Genomic DNA, 21,032 nt, shown 5'->3' with positions numbered 1-21,032 from the left:
TGTACCCTTGGGAAGCTTTTCTGGATAGTCTTAGTTTACTTTCATATTCTGTTCCGTTCCAGGGCCTTTGCTATGCAATAAGATATTTCCATTTGTCATCAAAATGTTCTGTGGGATACGCTGCTTTCCAGTTTGCTTTTGCTTAATTTCACCCTATTACACACAGCTAAAAAGGAAACTGACTATGTATTTCCATATCTGCATTTCCATTTAGAGCCTATCGCGCATCTTTATGTCTTCCAACGTCTTATTCTTTTAGGATGCATGCTTTCTTCTGATTGAAAATTATCCAGTCACTTATATTTTTCCCATATGGAGAGACAGAAGCAGACTAGCAGAGCTATGTGTGATCTTTCAAGTTGTGAGAGAGGCCACCGCCATATCTGTATTCTAACAGATTGCTAACATTTTTTTGTTGTTGTTGTTTATGGAAGTGACAACTTTCTGTATCTTTGCCACCTTTAGCTGTCCTTTATGCTTTTTATATTCACAGGATTTTTATAACCTAGTGATCTTGGGGAAGGATATTTCTCAGTTCTACTATGATTTCCTCATCACTTAATCTTTTAAAAACCTGTTTCTAATATTCCCAAAGTGTGTTCTTAAGTTATGAAATCGTGTAATTTTAAAGTGCCAAGTTGCTGAGGTACTTCAGAACATAATCTTGACTGTTACAGAGAAGCTTCTATGAAATGATTCCATATGCCACACAAATAAAATGAAGATTATTTTAGCATAACTTTCTCTGAAGTTTCTACTTTCACTGAGATTATGGTTAAGATCTATGTGGCAGGACTTTGTGTTGGAAGCCAAAACATCACACCGTGTGACAGATCTCACATGGGAGGTTTATTGAGAGAGGGGATACAGAGGTGGCTTCTGGGTGAGGGTGGAGGGAAAGAGAGTGAGGAGAAGGAACAGGTCCTTTTATAAGGGGCTGCAGCACATGCACAGAGTTGGGGGTCTGGGGTGGAGGAGGAGACACAACACACATAGCTCATGGTGACAATGGGAAGGTGTCTAATCTTGATGGCTAATGATAATGTATCCTGGTATTGCTGAATCCCTGGAGCTGCCATGGAGGGTCCAGATTGCTAACAACTGTTGAAAAACAATTTTTAGGGTACGTGGATTTGCATCTAGAACCAGCTGTTTTGTTTTAAATTAACTTGTCGTAAACCCTCATCCTTCCAATTGAGGACTTAAATTTACAGGTAGAGATAACAGTCATGTCTGATCTAATGAGCAGTTTGACAACCTGACTGGAAGACCATTTTGGAAAACTTGACTATAGATAATCAATGCAATTTATTTGTATGCCTAAATAGGTTCTGAAAAAACAAACAAACAAACAAACAAACAAAAACATTGACAATAACTTCCAGAAGGTTCCGAGCTTTCTCAGAGGCCATTTGTAAGTGCACATGTTTGTGGCTCCTTCACTGATCCTCATTTCAGACAGAGGTGGGTATATATGGCGTAGGTTCTGCTATGCTATTGTGCACTCAGGTTTTATTTCAAAGGAAATGAGGAGTCTTTGGTAGGTTCTCAACAGATGAGTGACATAAATGACATGAATCATCCTGGATGCTAGAGTGGGAAAAAGACTTAAAATATGAAAGTAGAAGGTAGGCAAATATCAGAAGTTGAGTTAGGAATTTGTCATGGACTACAGGTAAGAAGTGGAAAAGGGCTGAAGAAAGAAAATGGGGATGATTAAAAAGTGAACGAAGAATGGAATGTGAACATATGTTGTTGTTACAGACAATAGGAACTCTCAGTCTTGATCAAAACAAAGGACCATTTTGCCTCACTACGTTATTGGAATGTATCTGGAAACACTCAGGGTAGCCATATGTTATGCCAGGATCACGAGACCCTTAGAGACCACCAGGAGACGACCTGATGCAAGAGCAAGAGAGCTTTATTATGAGAGTGATCGAACTCAGGACCCAAGTCTCACTGACACAGCAGTAGAGAAGTGGGACCCTGAGCCCTGGGTGAGCAGGGGTTTTCCATGACAGCAAGCATGGGGGTTCATGCCTTGATGTTACAGGATTGCCATACGGGTGAGGTGCCCTTCTACATAATCACAATTGCCATTCTTCTAAACTACATCTGGAACATTGGGGAGAATTTTTCCCAACCGATTCTCATTGATTATTGCCAGGGAGATTGTCTCTATTTTCTATCAAGTATTTATTCTGTGATATTTCCTGGAGGCTGTTGCTAAGAGAGTTAACTTTGTTTTCTGCCAAGTGCACATTCTGTGATATTTCCTGGTACCTGAGTTCAGCTCCCGGTTAAGATGGCTCCTCATTTCAAAATGGAGTCACCCAGGCTAACTTAAACTCTTCACATAGAAGTAGGCTATTGGTATAGCAGATTAAGACAAGGACTGCTACCCAGCTTCTTACATTGCACAGGGCACTCTCCTTAAATTTTCAGCCATTATGAGGTTGAAAATTCATATTCATGATACCGTATGAGCATCATCCTGTGAGTTTCTGCCTATAACTTATACAAGAGCCCACTATGAGAATTGTGACACTGTGTTGAAACTATTATCCAAATGGTTACAGAAAAAGAAAAGCTAGCAAAATTCATCTTGCTGTAAACTCAATGCTTAATTTAGATGAACATCTACTCAAGGACTAATGAATAAATCTGTTTATAGCTGGTTTTACCTACTAATGAATCCAGAAGGAATCTGGAATCTGGCAACTAAAGTAAAGCCTTTGGCTTAGAAAACAGATGTCTGTCCCCTTTAGCAGCCACTGAAGACTATATTGTGAAAATCACTTCTGGTTCTCTTGTCTATGAGAACAATACAAGAGAAAATAAAAAGGAAAGTAGAAATTCTATTGTTTATCATAGCAGGGCAATTTAAGACATATTTGCAATTTTATGGAATTGATTTAGAGTGGGCCAATCAAGAACTTCCAGGGTCTCACTCCCAGAAGATTAATCAAGCTCTGGATATATGCCAAGTAATTGCAACTAGAAACCCTACCTAGGTAGGCATCCTTCTACTGTAGAAGCATTTGGTCTGAGAAAATGATCAGAAAATATAATTGTAGACGATAGAACTACAAGGGTGAGAGCAGTCCACAAGGAATGTGGGTATTTTTATTTGCAATATCACATTAAGTAGGTCAAAGGCACAGGACTTCTGTCACATCTGAATATGCAATGAAATCATACAGGTCCTGCTTGTTATTCATACATTTATTATTGTGCCAGTTAGTTTTTGTCAACTTGACACAAACTAGAGTCACCTTGGAAGAGTGAACTTTAATTGGGGACTTTCTTCATCAGATGGGCTTGCAGACAAGTCTGCTGGGGAATTTTCTTGATTAACATTTGGTGTGGGAGAGCCCAGGGTTCTGTGGTGGTGCCATGGGCAGGTTGTCTTGCATAAATAAGCAAGCTGAGCAAGTCATGGAGAGCAAAACAGTAAGCAGCATTCCTCTTTAGCCTCTACTTCAGTTCCTGCCTCCTAGTCCCTGCCTTAAGTTCCTGCCTTGTTTCCCCTTATAAGCTGAAATAAACTCTTTCCACCCTAAATTGGTTTTGATCAGTCTTTTATCATAACAACAGAGAAACCGAGCAGAACAATTATCAAGTCCCCATAAAAGTTTCAAGTAGAACTTAGAACTAAAGCCACTAAAAAAAAAAAAAAAACAAAAAACAAAAAACTAAAAAAGCTCCTTTTGTTTGGCATTAGCTTCTCTCCTGTACATTATCTTAATGTGTTTGTCATTCATTGTCTTAGAAGAAGGTAAGACATGCTATGAATATCAGTTAAGTTATAAATCTTTTAAAGCTGCAGGTTTTCATGATAGTCATGTAACTAAAAGTGAAAAACAGCTAAAGCCATTCCAAAAATCCTTAAAAATAAAATTTTTGGAGGTACTCGATTGTTTTGTCAAGCTATCCCTCCTTATGAGCATAACACAAAAGTCAAATGAGAAAAGTTATGGAATCCCTATTGTTCTCTTCTAATAATTTTGCTAGTAAAGTTAATCCTTCAACAGCTTTGGTTTATTTCTCTGTTCATCCTAAATCCCCAAAATTAGCATAATCATATGCAAACTCTAACCTAGATGTTTTTAATTAGGACATAAATTAAGCTTCCTCTGATAATTTCTACTGGCATTTTAGTTTTTATTCTTCAATATAAAAATTAAGAAGGGAGTTGGAAAGATGCTCAGTAATTAAGAGCATGCATTGCTCTGGTAGAAAAGCTGGATTTAGTTCTCAGCATTCAAATGGTGACCGATAACTTTGTGTAACCCCAGACCCAGAGCATCCAACACCCTCTTCTGGCCTCTACTGGCATCTTGTCCACATAGAGTGAGCATACATGCAGGCAAAATAAGCATATGACTCCAATATAAATATATGCTTTAAAAGTAAATAAACCAACAAGATTTCCCTTTAAATATCCTTGTAACTTGGCACTGTCAAGTTCTACAAGTAACTTTCATACAAGTCCAGTCCTTTTCTCAAAGTCACCCTCCGTGACTTTTTAAGGTTCTAACACTCAAAAGACACCCAAACTAGAACAGCTTGTTTGTTTGTTTGTTTGTTTGTTTGGTGGTTAAATATCAGCTGGGTCATTCATTTCTAAAGCTTCATTTCGCAAAAAACACTCAGTTGACTTAAAAATTCCTCAATAAATTAAAAACTCCACTAGGAATTCCAGTTAGCCTAGGTGAGAACCCAAGCCTGTTTGAAAAACTTGAAAACTTGCTACCTAAATGGATGAATGGGCTCTCAGTAGTGGCATGCTCAATTCAAAGGAATTTCAAAATGGCAAAAGAATTTGAGGCTAACTTTCCAACAATGTGTGCTCAGGCTTTAACTAACTCAAACTTGGTCTATATTTGAAGCACCCTTCTGTTATTTAAACTCCTATGTTTTTCCAGAGGAGAGTTATCCTCCCTGGAACTTTATAGATTGATCTGGATCCATAACCAGTTTATTCTGGGGTTCTGACCTTCTTTCCATCAATCCAGGTCCAGCTACAGGGAATCTATCTTCTACAGATTAGTGAACATAGGCTGAGAAAGAATAAATATGCCTCAAGGCCAAAATCTAGTTACTGGAAGAGCTGAGAGTTGAACCACAAAAACTTGAATTCAGAGCCCATCAAAGTCATGATTCTGCTCTCCTGACACCATAGGTAAAGGCATATCCAGTAGGAACAGGAATGAGACCAATATTCTAGCACACCAAGAGGGAGACCAAACAATGACAATTGCACGATAAACTTGAATCATGCCAGAACAATTCATCAGGAAAAAACTTACCTATGCAAGATGAACAAATTTAAATTTTTTGAAATTCCTTTATTTTGTAAAAAACTGAATGCATTTATTTCACATTGATTTTCTTTTTTGTAGTAATTTAACTATAATTTATAAAAGACCTCATTGTGACAATTTAGGGAAACTGATTAAATGTGAAAAAAATGAACTACGATGTTGATTATATACAAGTGAGGATCGTACTGTCCATTAGGACATATTTGAAAATATTTGTAATAGTGTTTTATCACCCTTATGTATGTTTGTTCACAGTTACAAACTTGTAGTTGCTAATAAGTACTGCATTAATTAATAAGATCAAAAGACTCCCTTGAATCCAAAGAGATTGAATCTTATTTAAGGAAAGTAACGTGGTGGCACACATCTGTAATCTCAGCACAGGGGAAGCTGAGGCAAGAAGAACAGGAGTTTGAGGTCAGCCTGAGCTAAACAGCAAGATGCCATCTTAGAAAGGTGGCTCAGCATTGAAAACTAAACAAAATTTAAGACAAGCCAACGACCCTGCTCTACTGATTTGTACTCACCCAAGCTCTTGCACTAGGACTCACACTGTGAGAGACCTGGAATCCTTGTCTTTCTGCATGTCCATGAAACATGAGCGATAAAGATAATGGTGCATGGCCACTCTCTTTTAAGGATAACACCTGTGCCAGTAAAATGTAATGTAAATGTCTCAGTAAACCAGAAAAACCAATGAACAAGCCTGGCCCACCTTCTACTTCCTTTTAGCCGTTCCTGTTCTACTGGGGGCTCATTTGTGTTGGCTCCTGATCATGTTACTTGAATACTCTAAGTCACTGCTTGTCCTTTTCCCTGGGGTCATGCACAGCCACGTAAGAAAGCACAGCTATCAGTTCTTACATTAAATCCCTTTTACAGTCAAACAATTGAGAAAAATCCCACCAAAAAGTGGAAAACTACTGTTCTTAAAAAAATCAAATAAAACTATTATTTTATATAAAACTATATCAATTGTTTTTCCTTTATTGTATTGTTTTAAATGTCACAAAAAAGTTATATGGAATCTTCTTATTCTCTGGATATTTTAGATGTGTTTATAACTTACTTAATTTTTATATTTTGTTACGTTTTCCTTACCAAATTTTTTTTGTAACAGAACATGAAATAGCCTTTGTACTCTCAAAAATGGTTTCATTTAGTCACCCCTCCCAACCCGTTCCCACCTCTCTGTCTGTCTCTCCCCCCAACCCCCCGTCGTGTATGTGTGTATGTGTCTGTGTGAACTGCAAAGCATGAGCTATTCTTTTGAACAGGACAACATCACATGAATGGCTAAACTTTTAAGTTTTTCTATTATTGGGTATAGGAAAACAAGGCTTTTTCAAGTTGAGTCTAATACTTATGTTTTCCTTTGGCTGCTGTAAGGGTGTCAAATGTCACTAAAAGCGGGTTTCTGTTCTCTCTCTCTCTCTCTCTCTCTCTCTCTCTCTCTCTCTGTTTGCATGTGTCTGTCAGTCTGTCTGTTTTACTGGGGATTGAACCTAGAGCACTGTGAATTTGAAGCAAGCATTCTATTACTGAAGTATATCTCCAGACTTCCTTTGATTTATATTTCCAACACAACTTCACTAAGTTGCTCAGGTTGATCTGGAACACATTCTGTAGCCTAGATCAACCTTGAGCTTCCAATCCTCTTGTATCAACCTTGTGAGGAGCTGGAATAACAACTGTCACGGGGTCACTCTGTAAGGCATTTTCAGAGTTTGTGCCCAGGAGGGTGTCTTTTGGGATGCTTTAGTCAACTTTCTGTTCCCTATAGCTGCTGAAGCAGAGAGTGTGGGAGCAGACCCAAGCAGCAGCGTGTACTTCCACACAGTCCTGATGTCTATAAACATTTAAGTACCACTGTGTCATAGAGATATTTTAGCATCCCTGAGAGACGCTTTGCATGACTCCCGTAATGTACCTAATAGGTGTGGATCCAATGATGAGTTATTTCTAAGATTAGCTTGGCATAATTTTCTCCTGACGTGTGTACTTGTCTATAAAATTAAGATGGTACTGTGATGAAACACTAAATATGGACAAATGCAACCCTTAAGGGGCTGTGCCACTCTCTTCTCAGCAGGATAGTCTCACAGTGCCCAATTCTCCATGATGAGTGGTTTCTCAGGATGCTCATAAGTAACTCACACAGCAAACAAGCAGAGCACCAAGAAACCGCAGGGCATTCAGCTCTGCAGAGCTTTGCCTCAGGCAATGTTATCAGAGCATCTTGTTTCCCTCATCAATGTGAGGTAAAAAGTTGACTATCTTTAAACATCGGAAGCAAGAGAAAAACAGGGAACAGGACAGGAGCCTACCACAGACTGCCTCTGAAAGACTTTACTGATTGAGGTATTAAAGCAGAGGCTGAGATTCATAGCCAAACTTTGGGCAGAGAACAGGAAATCTTATGAAAGAAGGGGGAAATAGAAAGACCTGGAGGGGACAGGAGCTCCAAAAGGACCAACAGAGCAATACAAACTGAGGCTGGGGGCCCTGAAGAGAATGATATCCCAACCAAGGAGAGAACCTACAACCTTGGCTCAAATGTAGCCCATAGACTCAGTCTCCAAATGAGGTCCCTAGTAAGGGGAACAGGGGCTGTTTTTGGCATGAACTCAGTGGCAGGCTCTCTGATCACCTTCCCCTGGGGGATGCAGCCTTGCCAGTCCACAAGGAAGACAATACAACCAGTCCTGAAGAGAGCTTATAGGTTAGGGTCAGATAGAAGGGGAGGAGGACCCTCCCTATCAGTGAACTAGGGGAGAAGCATAGGGGGAGAAGAGGGAGAGAGGGTAAGATTGGAAGGAGACTAGGAAGGGGGCTACAGCTGGAATACAAATTAAATAAATCATAATAAATGATAATCAAAAGGAAAAAAAGAAGTTGACTATCAAATGTGCTTTTAGTTCAAACAGATCTACCACATCATGACCAAAATATAAAACCAAAAATATTCTGGTTTCTGAAACCATAGGTATAATGTCCCAAGAATAAATTGTTTGACCTGAGAATTAAATGAGAAATATAGCCTATGTTCCACATGTAATAACTGAGCTATGAAAAACATTATATACATTTCTATTTTTCATGAAATATTCATGGATAATGACAGGTTTGCCAAAATTATGTAATCAGCCATGTCTAAATTGGTGCTGTTATAATTAATGTTCATCTGAAGATCCTCAGAGAGAAAGAGAAGATACAGCTCCAGTTTTGTAATGATCTCAGGTTATTCTCCTGACTGCTTTTCCAAACACCTGGGCTAACACCTATGTAAATCAGATAATGCTAATATGCGCATATTAATGAAGGTCAAGTTTTACTGTTCCCACAGGTCATCTAAAAAAAAAACTCATTTCCTGCTCTAGACAATATTGTTATTAACAGAGTCTTATTCTTATGTATCCAGACAATACTAAGGAATAGAAACATCCTCAATCAATGCTTCTAAAACTTGATGGATCTTATTTTAGGATCCTCTTCATTGCTGTTTCTAATAGTTTTTCTTTCTATGGCTTTCTTTTTTTTTCTTCTTGGTTGTTTTGAGACAGGGTTTCTCTGTGTAGCCTTGACTGTCCTGGACTCACTTTGTAGACCAAGCTGGACTTTAACTTAAAGAGATCCGCCTGTCTGCCACCTGAGTGCTGGGATTACAGGCATGTGCCATCACGCCTGTAGTAGTTTTTCTTAAGTGTTGCAAATAATCTGTGACAGTAGAAAGTGTCTTGTTTTGGGCTCTAAAAACCTGTAGGAATCACTTTTCTTTTGAAGCATAGTTTCCACATGTGTAAAAGAAAGATGGCCCCTTCTTCAATGTGGTCTGTCAAAAGTTCAATACTATATAAGAAAAGAAAGAAGAGAAACAAGTCAGAAAGGAAGAGAGAAAATAATTACCATCAAGATCTAGGGAATCTGAACAACCACCATAGAAAACAGTATGGCAGTTACTCAGACAATTAATGTAGTTAGTACACTATTCATCAATTTCAAGCTATACCCAATTTTCTTTCTCAAAATGACACATAGACACCTGCATTCATTGCAGCATTATTTACAATGGTCAATAGTTGGAAGCAACCCAACTGCCCATGGATAAATAAATCAATAAATAAATGTGGTCTATGCATACAATGGGATATTACTCAGCAACTAAAAGGAAGAAATTTTTGACACATAATAAATCAATGGACCTTCAGAACATCAGTTATTCCATGTGAGACAAGCAAATCACAAAAACACAAATCCGTGATTTCACTTATCTGATGCAGCAAAAGTAATCAAAAAAATCACACAATATCATTGCTTGAAACAACAACAACTGAAACCTGAATCCATTCGGTAACACCACAGCTTATTTAATGTATATAACATTATATGTAATGAAATACCTATCCTCTAACTATAATTTCCCATTAATAGGCTAAATGGAAAGTAAAAATTAAAATGTTAGGAACTAGAGAAAATGGAAATTGAAACAATAGAATTCTATTCAATGCCTACAGAATTTTAGACTGAAAAGGCAGAAATGTTCTTGAGATAATGTAAAGGCAAAAAACAGAGTGAAATGTCTGTTTAAGGACTGTTATGAGAGTTAATGCTATGTGTTCCACAACCATGAAAATAAAACTAATTTCCACATGCAATAACACACTTAAAACATAGGATCCTGAATCTATTAAGTAACACCACAACTCTATATATGTAACATTATATGTAACAAAATATGTAAAGACACAACTATCCTCTAACTATAATATTTTAAGACATAATAAAGGGATAGATCTATTACATACCTCGGTCTGGTTCTCATATTCAAACAACACAGTAAAGTTATAGAAAGGTTACAAACATGTTTCCAATTAAATTGACCTTAAATCCTGCACTGGAGACAGGGGTGAACGGAAAAGAGAATTTATAGTGAACTTGGAGCAAATAGTGCACTCCTGTGAAGAGAAAATGTTCGAAGAGTAAGAGTGAAGGGCTTTCTGTGCTCGCTAGCATAGCCATTCACAACAGTGACGAGAACAGTGGTGAGGATACATGAGGGCATCTTCTGCCGTCCCATACTCTTTCTTTCCTTTGCTTGCCCCGGGGACCTTAGGTTCAAAATAATAACAATAAATGCAAAAACCAAGGCAAAGCACCAGCATTTCTTCTCAAACCCCAGGAACAGCCGTGATCATCTGTTCTCTGGAAGTTCAGCGGAAAGCTATTTGGAAGTGATGATTTTGCTGGCTTTTCTTCTCCTCTCCTCTTCTCTTGTGGTTTACATTACAGACTAATGGCTGAAAATTATATATTCTCTGAATGATTTCTATTTTAAAGTAGTGTTTAAAACTCGGACACCAGATAAGCATAAACCGATGGCAAGAATTCTAAGCGCTTCATTCTGTGGCAATAAAGAACTTAGTTAAGCAGTTTCCTCAGCATTTTTCAGTCGTCCCCAATAACCACCTGCCCACTCGGCAGTGGGTGAAGCTAGTTTTGCTCTTTAATCTTATTCATGCAGTTTCCAATTCTCAGCTTAATAGCCAAGGCTCACTTCTCAGGGATGTGAGTCAGGAGAACGTCACAGCCAAAGTCTGAATCCAGAGTATGCCCAAGGGAAGAACGTGAAAGAAGCCCGCTGGTAAACAGCTTGCCCAGCGTGCGCAGTACACAAGGCCCCATGGGTCAGTCCCTGATAACAAAATGAATTAAGTAACTAAATACTACCTGCTAAACCCACATTGCACACAGGATACTGTCGCTGGTGCCATGCTTATTTCTTCAGTATCCCTTCGAGCAGCCTTTCCTCCTTCTCACGAAAGCAGTAATAAATTGCAGAAAGGGGGAAGCGATGCATTGTAACAGCACAGATGTAGAGAGCAACCAGCCTACTGGAAAAATTAATGACTGTTCTAAAACACACACACACACAGAAAGAGAGAGAGAGAGACACAAGTCTGAGATAATCATAGAACATTTTTCACCTTCAAGCTACCAAAAAGAAGAGAGGCCCTGAAAGGAATACCAACGACGACAAGGTGGCTGAGGGGTTACACTACAGAACTCACAGCATGACGTGCAAGATTTAAAAAAGGAGCAGGACTCATGGGGCAAAGTTGTTTGTTTTCTTTTTTCTGACTTTTTTATATTTTTCTCCAAGGGGTGTTCTCTTCAAGTTGCTACACAGTTCACAAACCTCCAAGATTAACACACAGGACTGTCACTGAAGAGAGAGACTTTCATTCTCCACTGTAAAATTATGCTGCATCTTTAACCCTTTAAAATAAAGTAATGACACACTTGACATAGCATTTCCAAAGTTGCTTAACTACAGCGTTTAGGCATTTTTCTTTTTTAGACGGCACTATTCTGTGTCTAAGTTATGTCATCGTCCTCAAACATTCCCAGAATGTGTACAAAAGTTTTCCAAATATAACCACTGAATATTCTATTCTAGTTACTGGCTTTCATTGTATTTTTCTCACTCCTTGACTTTTAAAATGCCATCTGAGGTGTTGAACAATTATATAATCAATACAATTTGTGAGAAAAATACAGCAACTCAAAACTGTGACATAAAAAAAAAAAAAACTTAATATCTGCCCAGAAGAAAATTCTACATTACAAAAATCTTTACCTGGATATATTTGAAATATCTCAACTGTTATTGGAATAGCAGTACACTAACATGAAAATATTTGAATTATTCCAATTGGGGAAAAAGAAAACGGGGGGGGGGGGGACAGTAATACTTTCAAGATATGTGGGATTGATATAAACTATATTCCTAAAGATAAAGCCCCCACCAAAATTTATCCCTGACATAGATGAGGAGAGTAAGATGTTAATTGTCCATTGATAAACACAGAAGGATAGAAATGTTTCTAACTTTTGAAGCTTTTTTTGTTTGGTTTGAGCCTTGGGCTTTCACAGTGTTATACTTTTCTTTTGCCTTTCCATTGTCTCTGCATTTAAACCGAATGCAAGGAAAATGACACGATAGGGACCTCAAACTTAAAATAAAATACAAATGAACAAGGGAAATATAAATGACAAATTAATCAGAATTATCTTTTCAAATAAGACATTGTGTAGATGGTAAACTCGCATGTACGTTCAAATAGATAAAACAGTAAGGCCATGTGGATAAAAGTAAAAAAAATGGTATACCTCAAATAGCCGTGGTTTGTTGCTACAAACCGGGATGGTTCCTGGAAAAGAGATCTGTCACCTTTTACATTATGTATTTTCTGTTTAAAATTCTGTCTTCACTGCTATTGTTTATCCAGGTATCATAGCCCACACATTTAAGGATATCACTTAGAAGGCTGAGATAGGAAGATCATGAGTTCAAGGACAGATGGGGTGACACAGTAAGACTGTATAATACAAATTAATTAATTAAAATGAATCAATTAGGTTTTATTTAAATAAGTTGCCAGGGCAGCGTGAGCGTCTATAACTAAAAAAAAAAAAAAAATTGTTTAAACTTCTGATGAGGTTGTCAAATCAATGCTGCTTCTTCAGGCAATTTGGGACTTAGAGAAAAAATATACTGTGGTAATTCATTGCTGAAATTTCCCTGCTCCTCTCTGTACCTGTCCATGTAAGTGGACACACCTTCCTATCCATGGAAAAGTCTCAGATTTGTGGCCTTATTGGGCTATATAAGGTAGGGAAAAAAAGGACGAATTCCAGTAGATAGGATAATTTTTAAACAATCTATGAGAGAATGAGGAGAGAGGTGGGAAGGATGAACAAACCACAAATCTGAAGCCAACTCTCAGATTGGGTTCTGGTTTAAACAAATCAATCCCCTGATTTTATTTTATCTCATATTTTGCACTTCAGTTGTTATCTGCCTCAAGATTCCACATATACACCCAAATCTTGCAGTTTAGAATGTATTATTGAATGAGTAACATATTATCCATTACACTTAGGTGTTGGTTTTTTAGTATCCCGATTACATCCAACTTAAATTAACTGTGCTTTTGATTCTTAGCTACAACTGTGAACCTAGGACCTACCTTAAAAGATTGTTTGAGTAACAGAAGGCCATAAAGAGAGGTTTTAGATACCGAGTTCTGTGATCTGTGTAAGAAGTACCCAGGGAGAAAAATATACCCATTTCTCCTCGTTCTTCTTCCCTTACTTCTCCTTTTCTTCAAATTGTGAAAAACTAGTCTGCATTCTTTGCTTTCTCATGTTTAAATCACCCACAGTCAACCACCTTCTCAAATTACTAAGTGAAACATTCTAGAAATAAAATATTCGGAAATTTCCCATCGTTCCGAAGGATGTGATGAAATCTCACACCAGTCTTCTTCGTCTTGCCTAAGGTGAAGCATTGCTGTCCACCTTATCATGGTGGTCTGGTAGGAATAAACACAGTACAGTCAGGGCTCATTAACAGACACATGTTCAGCTTCTGTGGGGATGTTCGAATGTGTCCTCCACAGTGAACGGGGCATTACTGCACTCTATGTCAGTTATATATAATGACCTAAGTAAACGTGGGTGACGTGTTCTCTTCTGAAATCTAGTTTCTTCCCCTGAAGGCTCCTCACCATCTCTTGTAGCCTACACATAAAACCCATTAGTCCTACCCAAAGCAAGTTGGGAGAAACAGCCTACCGAAGCATGTAAATCAGAAATGTATTTTGTCAGTCGTCAAATGTGCACTGAAAAGGATGAAATTACAAGCCACAGAGCCACACCTGACAAATATCAGCTGGTTGATTCTTTGGACAAGAGGAAAATGTAAGCTGGGAAAATGGGGTTGGGCAGACATGAATTTCTGGGACTTGTGGCTGAACATTGAAGAAGGTGACTGAGAAGCGAGAAAGAAGAGTAAAGGGTTGGCTGAGGATGAGGAGCACTGAAGAAAGTCAAAAATGGCAAGCTTCTGGTGGGTGCTAGGCAAGTGGAGTACTCTTCTCACATTCCTTACAAAATCCTTAGGAAAACAGTCATTTCTTTCATAGGCTCCTTTTTTGTTTAGTTTGGATTTGGTACTTTTTTGTTTGTTTGTTTGTTTGTTCCTTTGTTTGTGTTCGCAATTTGTTGTAATGTGCTTATAGCTTAAACCATTCAAAGGCGGCACTGTAGGCTGAGATTTTTTTTTTTTTAACAAACCTACTTTATTTAGGGCTCTTAAAGACTTCTATCTCCCTTTCAACCCACCGAGCAGAAGTAGGGAAGGCAGAGGTTGTAAGGAAAAGAGGGCTGTAGACCTTTTAAGAAGTACAAACTTGGTGACCAGAAAGACATTCTGGCATCTCAGAAACAGTCCTCGAAGGCTTTGTTTTTGCAGATTTTATCAATGCCTAAGATTCTTCATCTTTCATCTTGGGAGCCAAATGATACTTGCAGTGTCCCCTGTCAGCAGTTTTACACTCTACAACAGGAGGTGCAGCTGAAGCATACCGAGACAAAATAGTGGCTTTTGTGAAAAAAATTCAGGTACCTCAGTGCAAACGTTACCTGAACTTGCTCATTTATCTCTATGGCCACAGCTTCCTACTCGTGGTCAACATTACTTGTTTGTGACCATTTAATGTTTCCAAGCTTTCCACCTGCAGAAAACGTCACCCTGTCCTTTGCCCAGAATATTTCAACAAAACTCTAATATGGCTGAGGTTTTGGCATTTAGGTGCAAATTCACCAGAAGACATGTTACAGCTGTGCACCTGTTCTGGGATGCCAAGTTGTTCAGTGTCTAAGTCCATTAATTTCATTTCACAGCCTGAAACTTCCTCTAGATGTTGGTGCTTCAAATCCTAGTGCTAAGGTATCCTCATTATCTTCAGCCTTTAATGTAATGATGTCTGCACTATCAGCACATTTTGGTTTTTTGGATATGTTGACAAGGTTCACACCCATGGTCAGGCTGTGGTCCCAGCAGTACACAATGAAGCCTTTAGAGCGCAGGGTGAGCTGGGCCAAGGAGATGTAAGACATTTCCATTCTCCTCAGGTTAACACCGCAGGGCTGAGGTCCCAGCTGGCCTCATTGATGAAGTCCTTGAGCACCAGCAGCACTTTCTTAAGAATGGAGCCCTGGCCCAGGCAGGCATTCCTCAAACATGGTGGCAGAATCAGAATGAGCACTATAGACTTACAGGAGCAAATCCTGGCTGCTAAGGACTCTGGGTCAGGATGTGAAAGCCACAATAAGGACACAGAGCAGATGACCCATGAATGTTAATTAAAAATATGACTGCACACGTGTTATTGGAACTGCAGCGAAACAACCTAAAACGTAAAAAGATCTGTTGTTTGTGCAATCTGAAGCTGAACCAGGGTTATTGCAGATTTGAAACATGAAAAACGACAGTGACATGATTCAAACAGTTCTGTGAGAAAAGCACAATTCTGGCACTAGAAAAACCACTCATTTTATGTGAGAGCTTAATATCCTACATAAAATGCAATAGATCTAGCACCTGCTCCTAAGACAGGGATCAAGAGAAATTGATATTGGACAGTTACATGTAAATGGCACTTGGCAAACAGAAAGCCAGAGTTAATGCAGATGTGCTATAGCTAGCAACTTGATACCGCAGTAAAAAAAGAAGATTGCATTTTAAAAAATTTAGACATGTAAAGAAAACCGAAAGCTGTGACTTAGAATTTTGAAGTTAGTTTTTGAAAATCGGAAACTTCCCAAACAAACTGGATCTGGAAGTGCTAAAAACAACTGGGTAGACGAACAGGGTCGTTTTTAGTATTCTTCATAGGATGTTAAAATCTGCATGCACTGACTTATTATGTAAAGTACAATAAAAGAGAATGCCTGAAGACGGCATTGATGTTGCTCAGTTCTTTAGTAAAACTAGCTTTTAGCGACTGAGTCTCACATGATGCCATCCAAAGGTGCTGACAAAGATCTGGAGAGCCCCAAGTACCATCCCAACTGACTGCATCAGCAGTCGCTAACATCGCTAACACCACTACAGCCTAGACCAGCTCGTGCTGGTCCAGCGCCTTACGTTGACCCCAGCAACGTCCACCCCACTTCTAGCCCTTCCCTGTCTTCACACATCCTTTCACCACATGGCAGCAGAGATTCACTACTCACACCTCTCTCGCTGTCCTCCCCAAACCAAAATGTGTGGTGAAACTCTGAACATTGCGTCATCATATCGTTCGTCATGATGACGCTCCTTGATCCGCCGTTGCCGACTTCTCAGTAGTTCCTGGGATCACTGGTCTTCTGCCCTCTAAGATTTATTCTCGCGTACGTGCTCTTCACCCTTCCCCTTTCCATACCACGTCCGGCTCCAGTCTCTTGCCTGTACAGAACGGAGCATGACAGCCCAACATCTAAAAAAAGAAGCCGGGATTCAGAAAGCGAGCAAGGAGGGTGTTATGTGCAAGGGTTTGGAAGGAGGAAAGAGAAGGAGGAAATGGTGTAATCATATTACAACCTCAACAAAATAAAATAATGTTTTAAAAATAAATTTTAAAAGTAGTAAAATTGATGAAGACCAGTGTTTGTTTTTCTTCACAATGAGTGAGATTGAGCTCAAAGGTGGAAAAGGTTGATAAACTTTTCAGGACAAAGCTTGCTTTCAGTCCTTCACTCAGAAGAGTTCCGTTGTCATTTGATCCCCAGATTGAAAGGAACATATATACAGTTGCAGAATTCGTCGATAAAAACACAACAATATGATAATAAGTGAATACAGACAAGTTCAAATTACCTCTCTAAACCATGTTCCAAACATCAAGTTGAACTGAATCACATGAGACTTTCAGGGTTTAAACCAGGAATTTTAAATGCAGCATTAAAATATTATGGATTTTTAGTTAAAATTTTCTTATGAGAAACTCCAAAGTTCAGAAATAACCAAAGTATCAGAACATATTATATACAAGTATGGAAATGCCATATTAAACACTGTGTACATAATTGATATATGCATGTTAATATAAGCTAGTAAATAATGTTATTAAAGTTCCCAGGAGTAAAAAACAACCAAAATAAAATAAACACCTAAATACCAGCATAGTCTTGATCTTACTTCAGTCCCACAGTTATCGTTAAACGTACATTATGTTGATACCTTTATATTTCTGACCTACTCACCTAAGTTTCCCTTCAAAAAAATGTTTTGTCTCTTTTAACCTCAAATAAAAGCATTAAATATACTTATTTCACTTCAAATTTTCTACTTTCCTTTAATGTATGCTTGGATTTATTTTAAAAAAAATCACTTTTTTTTTTTTTACTGACTTTAATCACAAGGAATAGCAGAATTACATTTATAATAATTCAAGGCTATAAGTACCTTAAGCTTTCATTCTCTTCTGATCATTATGGGGGTTGGAGAGAGTGGAAAACTGTTTTTCCTAAGACTAGTTAAACTGAATTTAAAGAAAACAACAGTGTGACCTCCTTGTTCACTGATTCATACGTTTATTCTGAGTCAAATATTTGAATTTAGAAGATTTTATGACTGATGTCACTTTACCTTAGGCAAATCAATCAATTCAAATTAAGATAGCAACATAAATTTTTTTTTGTAATTAAACCTTAAACACGAATATGTCAGACCAGTACAAAAAAAGTACATCCAAAGTAAACATGCCCTGAATATGCTTGTTAAGGGATTGCAGTAATTATCCAATATTCTGATAACATTGTTTTATACTTGCATAAATATGCTAGATACAATTGTTATTCATTTTTACTTTTTTCCTAAGCAAAAAAAAATTTAAAAATCAGTATGTATTCTCAGTCACATGCCCTGAAAGCTAGCACGTTTAAAAATAGCCCTGTTAATTGCTGGGTACGTGTATTTTTTAGATTGCCTTTCATTTCTTTTCATTTAGCAATTATCTCATCAAGGTGGGTGCAGCAAATGATTGTTTGAGAAAATAATCAAGTTTTGTGAGAACAGATTTCATGTTTAATGCTTTTCTTTATCCTCTGGGGTGAAATTAAACACCACACACAGAGAAATCATTTAAGTATTGTTTCTAAAGCAGTAAAATCCAAAACTAAATTTTTTCAAATCCTAGTAAGAAATAGCATAAAATATCAAAATGCATGGATGAAATTCCATCTTTCTAATGAAAACATTCTGTGAGCTATAAAGAGCTAATCTGTATTCAGAAGTATAGTTTAATAGATAAGGGCTCTTGGCTAATAAATGGCTATGCCACCAGGAAGCTTCCATTTTAAAATATACCTATAGAACTCATATCAGAGAACACTCGTGCATATTTGATGGGGATGGATGTCTTAGGTAGGTAAATTCTGCAGTAGGACAACTTCAATTAGTGTTAATAGGACATGAAGGATAAGGAGGTTGTCAGAGGCATCAAGCCAACTGCCTGGGTATGTAGGATCTCAGAGATTTCATTACACCACAGAGTGCATGAGGGCACATGGAGAGGAGCATACACAGAGGGGCAGGGTGGTATGCTCTGGAGCCCATTGGCTGTTGCCATGGAGGCTGGCAATGATGGTATATGGGGGAACAAACAGAAGGAAATGAAAGGAGAAGACTGTGCCGCATATTCTGAGAAAGAAACCTGTGAAATGCCTGCTTTTCATTGGTCATTACTATGGAGACAGCCTTTAAAGGCCTGAAATGGAAATCATATTAGGTACACACAAACATACACACACACCTCACAGAGATAAGCATCAGCATAAATATATTTGACATTAATTTCATAAGCTGTTTCCAGGATCCCTTAGCAACCTATTTCAAGAAAAGTCACCCTGGATACACAGAAAATATTCACAGTATTTAGCATTCTTTCTTCTAACTCTGGTATTCATTTCAATAAAATCATCTCGTTCAACCAGTTTTATGTCTAGGTTACACAGCATTGTTATTTCAACCAACATCAGTGGTTTCCATGAACAAAACAGTGTTTCAAATTGTTAATGCAATATTCTGCTACGTACAGAGTACTTAAGAGCTGTGACACTCTGGTGTTAGACAGGTAGGTATATTTCAGGTTATTGTTATGCCCTGGGTCAATGTTTTGCATGATGCAAACAAGGTAACCATTATAGGAAAGAAGCAGGTGCACTTAATCATGAGGCATAAAGTTAGTATTTGTTCTTTAAATCTCCTTCTGCCTCCTTGCACAAAATAGCAGTTTCCCCAACTCAGTTACTAACGTAACAATCATCTTTGGAATAAATTTCAGTTCTTCATTTGTCCTAATAGCCTGCTACAGATGTAAAGGTTAGGTTTACAGAACAGTTTAGCACAAACCTGTAATCCTAGCAGTCAAGATACTGAAAAGGGAGAATCTAAAGTTTCAGGCTAGACTGAGATAACAAGTTCCAGGACAACAGAGGATACATATCAAGGTCTTATCTTAATTTTTTTAAAAAAAAGTAAATAAAGCAGAGAATTATCCCATTTTTAAAACTGTGGAACAAGCCAGGCCTGGTGGCCAATGCCTTCAATCCCAGCAGAGACAAGCTGATCTCTGAGTTTGAGGCCAGCCTGATCTACAAAATGAGTTCTAAGACAGCCAGGACTATGTAGAGAAACCCTGTTTCAAAAAAAAAAAAAAAAAAAAAAAAAAAAAAGAACAAACAAACAAAAACTGTGGAAGAGGGGCCAAAAGGTCTGCAGGAGCCAGAAGAACAGGCTCTTACAGACTGCCTAAACATGAGCAGAACAAGAATGACACTAATGGACATGTCAAAGAGGACAGGGAAAGGAACAAGGCTGCGACCATACACAAAGAACTATAGCAACTAAGGAATGCTGAGAGCAGAAAAAATAGTCTTCTAGGAGGAGCACATTGATTGGCTATTCAAGACCAAATGGTCAGCCCTGAAAACACACATATAAGTTAAGATTATACAGGTCGAATAGGTTATATATAGAAATATAGGTATATACACATATGCATAAAATAACAATTAAAAAGGAAAAGGCCATGAATTTGAAAGAGTGCAAGGAAGGTATATGGGTAAGTAGGAAGTGAGGAAAGGGATTGGAGACATGATGTACTTATAATCTCAAAAACTAAAAGTAATAATTAAAAAAATGCTAAAAAACTTGTTCTAAGGAACAGAATGTATTTATTGTAGGAATATATAAAAAACATATTGCGCTCAGAATCTGAATGTTTATCATAAGCTTTTATTCACTAAGAAACTAACAGGTAGAAGAATTCAGTCAGTTCCTACATGGGATAAGTTTAAGGATTTTTTTTTTATTTTGTGACATTAATTTATTAGGTAACATAAGGGAGAAAGGTATATGTTTTCTCAGTTTATTGACATTACAGATGGAAAGAAATTATCCCTGAGCCTGAATTCTTTGGGAGGTGTGGAACAGGTATCATGTTTCTGTGAGAAACCACAGTTTTCCCTTTTTTGAATCAGGAAACTCGCTAGCCCAAATAAGGAGGCTTAACAGAGAGGGAAGAGAGAGTTGTGGATGACAAAATTTTAATCAACTCCTGACAACTTATTCTTTAAAATAAGAACGTTTACAGCCAAGGCAGGCACAGCCTTTCATTGCAACATTCAAACTATTAATATTGTATATACGTTGTGAATCTCAAGCCAACCTACCCTTTAAACCTCACTTGTTGAGCTTCGGCCAAGGAGAAGAATCATGTCTTCAATCTGGATGCTAACGACAGAAAGGTCAAAATAAGGGCAGATTCTGTGCCAACTCACACAAGCAAACATGCACCCTTCTGTCTTCCA

The 21,032-nt window shown here is 38.0% G+C and overlaps 1 pseudogene; it reads right to left on the bottom strand.

The window, feature by feature from the left end:
- Positions 1-14,659: 14,659 nt before the first annotated feature.
- LOC129680812 (proliferating cell nuclear antigen-like) lies at positions 14,660-16,487 on the bottom strand (annotated as a pseudogene).
- Positions 16,488-21,032: the final 4,545 nt, after the last annotated feature.

This window comes from Psammomys obesus, unplaced genomic scaffold (assembly GCF_907164565.1).
Source record: "Psammomys obesus unplaced genomic scaffold, mPsaObe1.curated_primary_1811, whole genome shotgun sequence".
Classification (NCBI taxonomy): domain Eukaryota; kingdom Metazoa; phylum Chordata; class Mammalia; order Rodentia; family Muridae; genus Psammomys; species Psammomys obesus.
This window is presented reverse-complemented; position numbering and strand designations above follow the sequence as displayed.